The sequence below is a fragment of the Mchenga conophoros genome, linkage group LG18 (genome assembly GCF_057382185.1).
Source record: "Mchenga conophoros isolate Kocher_MC1m ecotype Shallow Benthic linkage group LG18, M_conophoros_male_GT1.1, whole genome shotgun sequence".
Classification (NCBI taxonomy): Eukaryota; Metazoa; Chordata; class Actinopteri; order Cichliformes; family Cichlidae; genus Mchenga; species Mchenga conophoros.
In genome coordinates, this window is record NC_140543.1 from 4134663 (window position 1) to 4148622 (window position 13960).

General features: G+C 42.7%; 1 protein-coding gene across 1 annotated transcript in view; it reads right to left on the bottom strand.

Annotated features, from left to right (window-relative positions):
• basp1 (brain abundant, membrane attached signal protein 1) overlaps positions 1–12391 on the bottom strand; it is a 49027-nt gene extending 36636 nt beyond the window's left edge. Inside the window, exon 1 of the mRNA XM_085253833.1 lies at positions 12215–12391. The gene's annotated coding sequence lies outside the window, so the exon portion shown is untranslated. The remainder of the gene's footprint in view (positions 1–12214) is intronic.
• Between the last annotated feature and the right edge of the window lie 1569 nt (positions 12392–13960).

Consider the following 13960-nt stretch of genomic DNA (forward strand, 5'->3'; position numbering starts at 1 on the left):
GGCTCTGAGACAAACATTTGCAATGATGAAGATTTATTTACCGAAAGCTTGACTGAATTCACTGGAATTAAACAGGAAGCAATAACAAAAGTGCCCCGGCTCTTTAATGAACAACACTGAGTAATGTAACCTTAATATAAAGAATTTCAGACACACAGCTGGATTGCAGTATTATTCTGTAAAGAGGTGCTGGATAAGGCTAATTGCTGCTTATCTGTTTCCTGTGACACTTCCAGCTCCAGAGAGACTACAGCAAACATTCTGCTCCTATCACATCTGTACAGAGGCTCCATCTGGCTACCAAAGCTACCCGGGGATTGTTTCGTAGCAGAAGATTTCTTTGTCTTGCTTTCAGCCCAGCATTAGAGAGCTCCATCTCTGGTGTCAATCAATACAACTGCAGCTCTAAGCCCACCACTAGCAGCTCTGCTGTCCCTGTGTCCCACACCATCTTCCTTTCCATCTGTCTGCACAGATCCCTGAGGTCCCTCCTGGCTTCCAGACGGAGCCAGACATGGTCCAACATCAATCAATATTTCTGCAGGGCTGTGCTGATGAGCAGAGCTCAGAGGGTTTCTTTTTTTTTTTTTTTTTTACATCGAATCAGAGCCAGGTGACATTTCTGAGAAATTTCTGGGAATGGAATGAAAACTCCTAATGGGAAATGGCTTTTAAAATAGTATCAGTTGTTTTGCATGTTTCAGCTCATTAGCTGCTAATTGGAGACATACTCTTTTACATGAGTGACTATCATTAGATTTTACTTGAGCTTCTTATCTTTTAAGCCCTAATTGTTTCCCATTTATTTAAGCAGGATAAAATTTGGTTTGCAAAGATTACAAAGTTACCTGACAGCTTTAATTCAGTGAATAAGATTTCACCAAGCGATAATCTGACTGAGATATCTCAATAAATATATGATGAAATGTTTACATTCCTTTGATATTTGACCTGAATCTGACCTCAGTCACGAGTGCCAAGCCTTACAGAGCAAAACAGAGAATTTACTGATGGATTCTTAAATTGCCGCCTTCAGGGGTTTTGTGCAAGGAGGTCAAAGTTTTGTGTCTCTTCGGTCATATTACAAGACTTAGAGGGCGGCTCAGTCCATCAGGAGTGAGGACAGAAGCTGTCTGATATAAAAATCCTTTCAATGCTTTACCCCTCCTGCCTCTGCACCCAGAATCGAGGGTAATAACTCCTCGCTGCTTTCTGGAGACTTTTCTGTGATGTTTATGATCCCCTTTACCAGCTAGGCCTGAGTGCACAGGAAAAGCATAAAACCTTCTCCAGAATTAGCTTTAACATCTTGCCGTAAATACGACGCACAAAGAGAGAGGAAGATTCGCTGAGACGTTTAAAGGAGGCAGTGAGTTCACAAGCAAAAGATGAAGTCACTTGAAGTACTTGCATCAAGTAACAGCACATCGCCACATGTGGGTCATGTGACTTTGGTGAACAATCTCCTGCCTGGCTTCAACCAGAGCTCGAACTGTAAAAAAGGAAACTGTGGTTGTGACCTTAAAATGGCATCAGAAACGGGACTCTCTGAGTAGCAGTAAAAGCAGCTTCGGGCTGATCTCGAACAACAACTGCATCCATTTCTAACACTCATAGCAGAGCTGCAGACTCAGACATCCACCCCAGCCTTGTTTTTCTCCGTCTGTCCGTCTGCCCAGCTCGGCTAAACTGACCCGCTCAGCTTTGGATCTAAGTGACCCCTGTCACCGGCGTGTCTGCGGCTCGCAGCCAAACGCCAGTGGAGTGAAATTTGACGTGGCGGGCATTTGCTGTCTTCAGCCACAACAGTGAGACAGCGAGAGTGAGAGAGAGGGAGGGGGCAGCCCTGGAGTGAGTGGTGCTGGGTGCCAGGCTAGACATGGAGGCAGGACAAAGTTGACTCTCAACTCCAGCTAACCCCGAGAAGAGCCGGGGGGGTGGGGGTGAGAGCACCAGCGAGGATGCGTGTGTGGGGGGGGGGCACCCAGAGTCTGGATGGGGTCTGCTTAAAGTTTCTAGAATAAGAGCCAAATTATTGAATTAAAGACATGATCACGCAGCATCATTACAAATACATTTTAATTAGATTAGTTATAATCAGACTGTTTATTTGATGGTTGTTGTTAAAGCTACATCTAGTATATGATTACATTACATTGTATTAATTAATTATTTTTGAATAAAACACTAAAAAAACAAAGCAGAATACTTTATTTAATCTAATATTTAACTGAATTACTTTATATTTTATTCTTTTTTGCAAAATAAGTTCATAGTTACATGCATGTAATCCAACACATGGCAAAATATGCAAGTAAATTCAATAAACGTTCATATTTATAAAAACAAAATTAAGTCAGCCAGTGTGTTATTTGTTGATGAGCAATAAACACCAGGAAAATGTTGGGAAATAAACAATAAATTATTTAATAAATGTAAATAAATTGTGAATAAACTATTTCTGCTTTAAAAGCTTCAGATGTGGTGAGACAAACCACAAATATGTACAGTGCTGTAAAAATTCTTCACTTCCACCTTGCATGCATTAAAAACACACACATCTCCACCAGCTTACCGACGTCTCACACATCCAACACATGGCTGAGGATTTCAGACAGGCCTTTGATTACGTCTCGCACTTCAGGAAAAAAAAAATCCGGCGAGAGATATTCTTGTAATTTTCTTCTCGTCATCAGTTTGTCTCTCGATGATGGGAGCTGACAGAACTGGGACCGCGGCGCTCGCGCGAAGAGGCCGAACACCTCCGAGTCTTCACTCTGTTGTACCATCTCATTATTTTCAGACTCCGTCCCTCGACTGTTTAAGATTCACGCCAGGAACGGCGTTTGGTTTGGTTTCCAAGACTCGGCGGGCCTTAAAGGTTTAAAGGAAAAAAGAGAGCGACGGGGAGGAAGGAAGGAAATGCTGACGGCCTGTGACGGCTGTTCGTCATCCACAGTTCTGAATAAAGTTGGTACTTTTATATCTCAGGTTTCCTGGGAATGTCAGTCTGTGTGCTTCCTTTATTCTCCTTTGTTTCTCTAATAACTGCCCGTTATTTAAATGCATCACAGTGTTCGTTAACGCTACTTTCAACAGAAATTTCAATTGAAACAGTCTCCATGTTAACATCACTATGCTAACATGCCTTAAATGCACCAGCATGCCTCTGCTTACTGTGTTCAGCATCATCGATAAGAAGAAGGATCCGTTTCATTTTGCTGCAGAAACTGTAAGACACACGAAAAACATCAACAGTGAGGATCTGCTGGGGCCCGGTCAGTGAGCAATCGTAGATTTTCTGCTTTCCGTCAGATAAACACAACTCTGACTGCAGACACATTTGAGCCAGTTGTAGATGCTTCACAGTTAAACGATCTCTACTGGCTGATAATAGTTTGAGATGCTAACAGTTGGTGCTTAAAGGTGCTGCTTTATGAGCATTCAGGAGAAGAATGAACATCATCAGAATCCTTAAGTTTATTTTTAATTAACGAGGCAGACGTGTCCTCGTCTGGCTGTAGAACAGTTTTCTTATTTTTTTTTTTAGTTTATCGCCTTCTGCTCACACAGAAGCAGCTGTGGTATTATCACAACTTTGCACGTGCAGCAACCGGACATCAGCGCGCTGAATCCTCCTTTGGGTTCTTTGCTGGCTGGGTGCTGAGGCAGGAAGCCAATTTATAGGTGAGGGACACATGAAACTAACGGGCACATCAAACACCTTTCAGCTGGTTCTCTTTTAGGCCATTTTTAGTTGTCAAGTTTTTCCTGGCTTATAGATTTTTAGCCATCAGAGCGGCAGCGTTTCTTAAAAACAGCTGGACCTCTGTGAAGAGCTGGTGTCACACTCTTCTCTTTTACAGTCTGACATGAATGAAAGGCCAGATTATTTTTTTACCTTTTCACACTACACAGCAGATTGTGCTCAGTTGCACTTGTGGGCTAAAACAAGATGGCTGCCGCAGACAGAGCTGTGAACGTCTATTACCGAGTTCACACTGGCCTGTAAGTCACACTGAATATCTGAACCTGGAAATTCCTGCAGTTAATAACTGACTCTTGCATAGAAAATCAGAAATGCTTCTGATATCAGTCACAGTCTTTAAATCAGGAATGTGACACTTTCTGATTTCCCCGGGATTTGCTGTTCTGTGTCTGTTGTTTACAAACCTGAAGCCAGAGAGGGGAAAAAATGACTTCCTTTCAATGGCAGAGTTATTATTATATAACAAAGCGACATCTCTATATAAATGTGCCCATTTGGCTGATACAGGTGTTAATAGAGCTGGAAATACCTTCACAATGCACTGTCCCTCTTTCATAGCAATTACTTAACAATAACAGGTGCCGCTTTTCTAGCCAAGCTTAAAGTGAAATTGTTGGGCTATTAAAATCCCATAGCTCTGAAAATGTTATCGCCGTCTGCTCCACTTTTAGAATCAACTCGGTCTGCTCTACAGATAAGAGGACAGGTCGTTGGAAGAAATATGGCCGCACTGGTCCTTTATTTGCCCTCGCCAAATGATTCTACATCCACAAGGACACCCGAGTGAGTGAGTGGATTTGGGATTCAGCAGAGAGCGAGCCGAGACGGCCGAGTTCATTCCTGCCTCGTCGGGGTACATATCAGATAACGTTGTCGCTTTCGGTTTGATCTGTAATTTCCTGGAAGACGAGGAGCGATGTGACAGATGGCGCTCACGGTGAAAGAGCTGCCGAGGACGAGGACATGTTGGGGTGCCGTCAAACCTCCAGCGAGACTGGAGAGCGGGCAGGGACACGAGGAGGGGCCGGCCGTCGCTTCTACTTCTAGTTTCCTGCATTTTCGCTGCAAAAAATCCCCTGAATGCAAGACAAGAAGACCCCTGAGGTCAAAGAGTTTAGCATTTGTTGAATCACATTAATGTATATTTTGGAGCCTCGCTCCTGCCAGCTCACATCAGATGTTTCTGCTGCTTTCTTTAATAATCAATTAAAGGAACATGCAGTTTTTGTAAGAAAGACCTAAAAAGCACAGATTTATCCCCAGCTCTCTGTTGGTGCTTTAAAACTGGCAGCACTTTATATTAAGGTAAACCTACTCACCATCAACTCTTTGTCTGTTTGCAGATTAATCACATGTTATTAGCTTTTCATTTGTCGTGTATTACTCCCTTTTTTGCGCATCCCTGTTCTACGAGAAGCAGGTCATCAACTTAAGCATTTCCCCTCTAGTTTCTTATAATTACTGTGTAATGTTACCAAGTTAGGAAACTGCTGAGCATGAATCACAATCATAATGTGTTACTTGCTGTGGGGTTTGTGAGGTCAGGGTGGTGGGAGGGCTCGAGCCAATCCCAGCTGTGATAGAGGCAGCGTGCACCGTGGACAGGCTGCCAATCTGCTGCTGGGCTAACACCGAGAGGCAGACGAGCATTCACACCGACAGCCAAGTCAGAATCACCAATCACCATTTACACTTAGCAAGTTAGCACTTTCATATGATTTCAGTCAATATTACTATAAAAACATCTGAGCTGATAAATGCAGTGTGCACAGAATCCTTTTTCATTTCTGACTTGTGTCTAATCTTTTCATCTACACTACTCTGTTTTACGGTTTTATCTGCAGCTAACCCTAGCATTATCTGATGTTTTTACTGAAACTGCACCAACTAAAAAATAATAACGCAATGTTAAATGTCAACAAAAATTAAATGTGAAAAGATTTATCCATAGACCAGAAGTCAGTACAGCGATCAGCATAAAAGTAACCTAATTTTCATCTACAATTATGATTATTTAATTCCCAACCAAGCAGATAAAACACACAGATGACATGACAGATGTGTCAGCAGTGGGGCGTAGCAGAGCTACGAGTCATTTCTTCTCATCACAACATCTTTTGCAAAACCACCACGTCCAACTGCTGTGCTGCACTTCAGCAGCATAAATAAATGGCACCAAAATAAACTTTAAGCACAAGTTTACAGCCATTTGATACACATTCATGCTTCCTTTAACAGGAAATTGAAACATCTGACTTCCTCATTCCTGACAGGCCAGAGGACCACACTGATGGACATCGAGCGCCTATCGAACGGAGGCAGCGCGGCCACACCAAGATTCTCCTCAAGTTCAAAAGTTCCTACTGTGAGGAAGCAACTATTCCTGCTTTCAGTGCAGCTCGTGGACTCGTTATGGAGTCAAACTCTCAGCCAACACTTAGCATTTATACCTCCACACTGTTGTGAGCTGGTCTGTCAAACAACATAAAAAACTGTCTGTTAATGGTGGCTGCTGTCCAAGAAATCCACTTCTCTGTTTTGCACTCGTACAAAAGAAAAACTATGAGCTGTCATCTGCAACAGCTGTTCTAGTGTTATAAACAGAAAACAGAGCATTTAGCATTTCTTTTGTAATTATAACACAGTGGCATTAAACTAAGGGTTCACAAACACTAGCACACTAATGAAGTCCGCAGCAGTGCTGTAATAAATGTTAACTCTGTGCCATTTGCCTTTTATTTATTTATAGCCTTGAATAGAGAATTGGACAGGATATGCCGGGCCAAAGGGAGTGAGGCGCTTCAACAAGTGGCCTAAAATACGCACGGTGACACTGCAGTTACATTTTGTCAATGTCAAACTCCTTTTATGGTGATTTCTGGGGTTTTAATAGGTGGCATTGGGCTGTATTGTACGGTTGCCTTGCAGATGAAAGAAACCACAAATGAATGTTCCAATGGAAAAGATTAAAGATTAGCAGTGGTGGGGCTAGCAGCAGAAATAGTAGCAGTCAGGGTGAGATCTCATCACTGCCCAACAGGAAACGCTCAATATAACATCGAGTGGGAGTGATTATGGTTAACTGGGTGATGGGTTAGGGGGGATGTTTAAAATACTGTATGCAGCAGGTGTCAGCTTAGATTTCAGGTGAGCTGTAAAAGCAGGACCTTGATGTTTTAGGTAGACTACTGTGATCAAAGGGGGATGGGATACAGCACAGGATGCAGATAAAAAACATGCAGCTGACTCAAGCTGACTGCCTGAACTCTTGATCACTTTTAAAAAATATATTTGTGAACTGCGTGAATACTGACACAGGCTTTCAAATCACATGGGACTCTATGGGGGATTTGCTTTCTTCTTTTAGAGTCAGCCTCAAGTGGACATTAGTGGAACTGCACCTTTTGGTACTTCTGTCCGCAGGCTGCTGTAAGGATAAACCACAAAACCCACCACATTAATGCAATTAAATGCAAATGATATCACACGCAACTAAATATATCCTTGAAGTTTCAGTTCACTGTAGTCACGGTAACTAAAACATACTTCCAACCTGCAAAGAAGTTGTCATCTTGCACTTCCTTAAAAATGTAACCCAAGCTGCGTTCAAAGATAGATACAGTGTTGTGCAACACGTAACCAAATGATTTCAGCTTATTTTGAGTCGCACACACACACAGTTGTTCATATGTGCTACACAGCTGCAGCCTCCCATTGTTCTGCTTTATCTCCGCTCCCTTAAGTTAACCAGCCTGTTTCTCCATTACACACAGCATGATGCCTTAATTAAGACTGATGCAGGATTGTGTGAAAGTGATCCTGCTGATCACATGACCAAACAATGAAATAAAAAATAAATAAAAATCATATAAAGAGAGACGGACCCTCTAAGACCTGCAAATTCATGTAGACAAAATGTCCCTCACCCCCTCATTATCAGTCCCTTAGTCTGTCAGGTACACTGCAAGTATGTGGACACACACTGATAATCACCTATGACTCATCGTCCGCTTACTTTTGCATGAGTACACGATGTGTGTAACACAGACAGGGGTGGGTGAGGTATCATTGCTTCGTGTCTGCTCTCCTCTCCGTAACGTATTCACAGTCACACACTGAGCAGCAGACAGCGGCGGTAACCGATGAGTCACCATCCTAACTTCTCATCAGGTTGCCGTTTGTCTCCATCTGGCAAAGATGAATGAACAGAGTCGGGGATGAATTTATGTCAGCCAATCAACAGCCAGACAGGCAACACGCATGATCGTGGCTCAAGAGTTGGGAGTTCGCCTTGTAATCGGAAGGTTGCCGGTTCGAGCCCCGGCTCGGACAGTCTCGGTTGTTGTGTCCTTAGGCGAGACACTTCACCCGTTGCCTACTGGTGGTGGTCAGAGGGCCCGGTGGCGCCAGTGTCCGGCAGCCTCGCCTCTGTCAGTGCGCCCCAGGGTGGCTGTGGCTACAATGTAGCTGCCATCACTAGTGTGTGGATAGGTGGATGTGTAAAGCGCTTTGGGGTCCTTAGGGACTAGTAAAGCAATATACAAATACAGGCCATTTACCATTACTACAAGACCCCCATTACCATGGTGATCCTGCAACACCACTCATGAGGAGGTTGCAGTAGCAAACACAAACCGAGGAGTGCAAAGCTATGAGTATTCAGAATATTTTTACCACTGCAAATGACTGGAAATCTTTACATTTAAATTAGCTGTGGGACTTTCTTATGTTCACAGGGAGGGGGGGGGGGAATCTTCTTACAGGGAACCTGCCGTAGTGGGCTGCCGTGTTTTCACATGAGTCCAGATGAGCCAAGGCAGTGTCCAGAATACCAGAATATGATGGAAAACACAGCAGGATTAAACGTGCCTCAGGTCTAGATTGTTTTATGTTAAACTGATGACCAACATCTCATTCAGGCTTGGAAAGGTAGAAGTAAAGGAGGAGGAGTCAGTCAGTTTCAATCTACAACTTCACTGCTAGATGTCACAAAGTCTTACGTACTTGTCCTTTAAGCACCGATCACCAATTATTGGGAAAATTACAGAAACCAACCTCGTGTCTGAGATGTTTTCTGTGAATCCAATCTGATTGTAAATCTTAATAAAGGTAATATTTCTCTCAAAAATACCCTCACCTGTAATAAGAGTCATTCAAAGGACAAGAAGTATTCCCAGTCACATTTCAACCAATCAAAATGCTCCGTATCATTTTTTTTATTCAATTTGATTCTATTTAATTTTATTTATAGAGCACCAAATCACAACAACAATCACCTCAAAGAGCTTTATATTGTAAGGTAGACCCTACAATGATACATACAGAGAAAACCCAACAATCACATGACCCCCTGTGAGCAGCACTTTGGCAACAGTGGGAAGGAAAAACTCCCTTTTAACAGGAAGAAATAGCATTCTCCTATTTAAATATCTTTAAATGTTTTGTTTTATTACATTGCTGGTGCAACATCAGCACATGAAAGCTCATTATTGAGTGTCACAGACAGAAACAACACGAGAGTGTAATGAAGATAGATCACACCAAACATAAAGCAGTGTCTGGGTCACTGTGTAGGACTGTATAGCTGAAATGCACATCTGTATTAAGAGTTTCTACATCCCCTGACGTGGTCAGGGTCTCCTTTTACTTGTATTGTCAGATGGAGGCACTTTTAACAGCACATCTACAACACAAGCAAACACATCACCTAGGTGATGCGGGTCCAGCTCTCTTTTCATGTAGAGGAAGTGATGATTTGTTTCCAAGTGCCTCCGTTGTACATTAGCACTCTGGCCGAGGGCTAACATCCTCAGCCAAAAACAAACACTTCCCAGATCTTGTCTGCTGACATTTTAAGCAAACTGTCAGCTTAGGTAACTATTCATGGTGTGTTCCACACAAAAAAGCGATCAGAGCATTTAATGTGTCACCCTGTAATAAATCCCACCATCCTGAGACTATAATATCAGAATCGATGGGATTCATTTTGAAAAAGGCGTTTTAAACCATCTATCCCTCATCACAAATGTCATTATTGTCTGTTTGAATTCATACTGAGGCCGTGTTTGCAAACGTGCAGAAATAATTAATGACGAGATGAAAACAAATGCTATAAAATCTCTATATGTTAATTATGGAATATCAGTGGATATGATGTGAACATGCTCATCCATATTCTTAAATTCTAATCTCACGCAGAGTTTCGTAAACCCACTCTGTTGATTAACCCCGGCCGCCCACCCACCAAGACCAATTACACTCGCTCCCTATCTGCTATCGCCTTTGAAGCATCAAACTGTAAATCTTCCCATCACTGGGCAAGAGTGGAAAAGACAGTGAGTCAGTTTAGAAATGGAAATTGTCTCTGCATTCATCAGTGATTTCCTACAAACTGCTGCTACAGTAAACTGTTGTTTGATTACGGCAACAATTACAATCACAGTTATTTTGGCCACGGCTGAGATCACAGTTAACGGGACTGTTTGTGGACTGACTGGGTTTATTGAACGCATCTCTTTAACTGTTGCAACGTACCCTTGAAATTTGATTGTAATTCATCTGAAATAGGAATGGAAATATAGAAAGAAATGAAGTAAACACCAACAGGGTCAGAGCACTGTTAGGAAACGCAGAGCAGCACAGTGCGAACGTTATCTTCATTATCTTCCTTTAATAATTGTTAAAGGAGGAAAATGTCAATGAAATCTGAATTGGACTAATTTTACAACCCTAGGTGTGACGCGCCCTCGCTGCACACCTTTACTTGCTGTGTCAGGTAAAAGGTTGATTTCAGCAGTAAGTCAACACAAGCAAAAAACTCCCACAGACTGCAGATTCCTGTATGTTGACTTCAGCTGTTGGTGGGCTCAGAGCTGTAAGACTGAATGTCTATGAATGTCCTAACTATCTGTTGCTACAGTGCATGAACTGTGCAGGTGACAGTTTGCCAGAAAATCATTAAAATTGTCCAACAAAACCTTCTTTAAGCAAATAATGCTGTTTGTCATTTCTGCATCGGTTTCATTGTGATTTCAGGTGAAGTAATTATCATAATTAATCATTACAATACCCGATTAATCAGTTATTTCAGCACATCGCTGCAGCACAGTCCAATTCCGATACAGCACCACCACAACTGAGGCGCCATTCACACACAAACCATCATCCGCACACACAATCCACAGCGTCACATCACCGAGAAACGGAGGGGAAAAAACACGCAGACAACCCAAAATACACGCGCACAGACACACAACCCCTCCTCGTCACATTTTAATCGTTTATTGTCTTTTTTTTTCACGCAAATAAACAACTAAACCAAAACCCGAAAGACTGCCCTCCTCCTCTCCATCCTATTGATACGCAAGGTGGCATCTCTCCCATCCACACCCTACACCTAATGCGCATGCGTGCCGCGGCAAACAAAGGACCAGGCAATTAACCGGCGGGGTACGGCTAATAAAGTTTGACTCGCTGCGTAAGCAAACCGATACATTCGAGCAGCGGCAGAAACAAGAAGACGAGTGAAAAGATGAACTCTGTGTTTGTGCGGGAGAGAATGCAGCTTAGATTCTCCATCAGCCACCCCCACCCTCCTCCTTTTCATCCTCCTCCTCCTCATCAACATCATCCCACAGAGGCTCCTCAACCCCCCATCCCTCCTCCATACTCCTTCTGAGTGCAATAAAACGAGAATATGAGATCAATAATTCATCTGAATCATGACACGGACTGATGTGGTTAGAGAGTGCATGTGATACGAGTCACTGAGTGCGTGCATGTGCGCGCGTGCGTGTCGCATTCAGGCAGAACGGTGTCACACCTCCACAAAGACAAAGAGGTGGGGCGAGCAGAAGAGCACTCTTCTTATTTCTGGATGTTCAACTGTTTACTGGCTGCGAATTATGAGGGGGGCACCCCCACCCCACCCCCGAGCCCCAAATCCCCCCTCCCCTCTGCGGTGCGGAGCAGTCTGTGGAAATTATATAATCATAAACGATATCAAAGCAATCAATAAATAATAAAGAGCACGCTGCTCGATCGCACTTTGAGCGCTGTCGAGGTGATTTTTGCTTTTTTCCCTCAATAAAAGTGAGAAAAACGAGACCGTGTCTGAGCGCGTGCTCTCCCAGACTGTACACACCCCTTTTTAAACTCGTGCACATTTTGTCGCCTGGAAAAGAAAAAGAGAAAAAAAAAGAGCACAGAAGAAAACAGAATTTTACAGTTTCCTAATTTCTCCCTTTCTAAAAAATATTTGATTTCCTTCTTTTTTCACGACATCTCCACGTCCTTTGTCTCATCCCCTGCACTCGCTCCGCGCGGCTGTCCAAACGGAGAGATGGGAAAAGACAAAAGGAATAAAGAAAATAAAAGAGCCACGAGCATGTGAGCGGCTCCGTGGGGCAGTAAAAGAGGAGAGTGGGGCGATGGAGCAGCTCTTACCGTGTGCACTGAAGTTCCGACACGTTCTCTGCGCTCCTGGCAGCTTCAAGCAGCGGCTGCTGGATTTTTTTGCGGCTTCTCCTGCGCGCCCAGCGGCTTGTGCCTGCTACACGGTACGGCTCCGCGGCGATCCTCCGCCTGCGCGCACACGCATCTGAACGCACGTGCACGCGCGAGCGGTGTGCACTCAGAGCAGCAGCGTGAAGAAAACGTACCTGTTCCTAACGACTCGCTTTATTAAAGCTCTGTGGTGCACGCGTCTTTATTTTCATTTATTTCTTTAGGATCATAAAACACTTAATGCTGCTTTATGATCATTTTATCACTGCTGTGCTGCTGCATATGTGTGACCGAGCGGTGTCTCCAAACGTGAAGCTCATTTTTTTCAATCCTTCACACAAAATGATTCATTTTATTTTATTTATGCATTTAGTAAAAAAAAAAAATTACTCTGATATTGTTAGGAACGGAAATTTCTCTCTGCGCTTCTTTTAGTTGCAATACTTGATTCTTGCGCTCCGTCTTTCGTCAGTCGTTGCTTTAGAGCGCCCCCTGCTGTTCACTTTATTCACGTGTTTCCGAGGACTTGTTGGTCGGCGGGACGCACCTGTTGATTCACAGACTGAAGAAACTGTCATCTGTTTATTGGACCAGATTTTACAAAATAAAAATGAAAAAAAAAAAAACTCAACTTGTTTCACATTTTAGGAAAAACTGTTGACTCCAAAAAATGTTTACCCGCTTCTCAATGCTCCACTGTTTATGTTTTAATGTTTAATCTCTGAGGGCTTCAGAAATAGTAAGTCATTGTATTTATCTGTATGTGTTTACATCTGTTTAAGTACAGCAGAAAGGTTTGGTGAATGTGTAATAACCATATTTTCTGCACGGCATTACCTAAAGTTTGACACTAGATGGCAATGTTTGCAAAGAGTTGATGCTCCACATAAAACCAGAGCTAAAAAGTTAGTTCATGTCAAATAAAAGGAAAGGGGCGTTTATGTTGTAAAGCTATTAGTTTCTCTTCAGAGACTTGCTCTCCTCTCTGTCACAGGGGAATCTCATCCTTGTCAGTGTCGACAGCAGGGCTGTCACGTCACAGTGTTTGCAGGTGAACTTATGAGCTTTAACAAAAGGCTTTGAAAAGTTTTAGTTTTTGATTCCTTGAATCATTTGAATTCAGGATTTTCATGTGAACTGTTCAAAGTAATCCTTCTTAAAAAAATAATTAAAGAACAATAGTAATTAGTGGTTGTAACATTCGCCTTATCTGTGAAAGATCACAGATTCAAGAGTGGTCGCAAGCTTCTCTACTTGTAAGGCAGCAGCTAAAAGTATGTTTCTATTAAAGAAAAACTCTTATTTATCGTATAATTGGCCTTGGTGCAGCTCCTCAGTTCATTGTTCTTCTGTGACCAACAGGCTTTTAGTGCTTCTCTCTGTAAGCCAACTTTTCTCTGATTGGCTGCTTCTCATAAGCAGAGAGTCAGAGTTGTTTGCCCGAAAAGATCATATTAAGCAGATCACATGTCACTGGCATCATGCCGAGTGTTTGGCTCACAAGGATTACTTGACTTTATTCTGACCTATTTTATTTGAAAGTAGTTGTGATGGTTAATGTGAGCATCCATCACTGAACTGTATAAATGTCACAGAGAAAAAGGAAAACCACAATAAGTCCACTTTAAGTGCATTTTCATATCCACAACTTAAATGTGTTGTTGTTGCCTCTGCAATGTCACACTG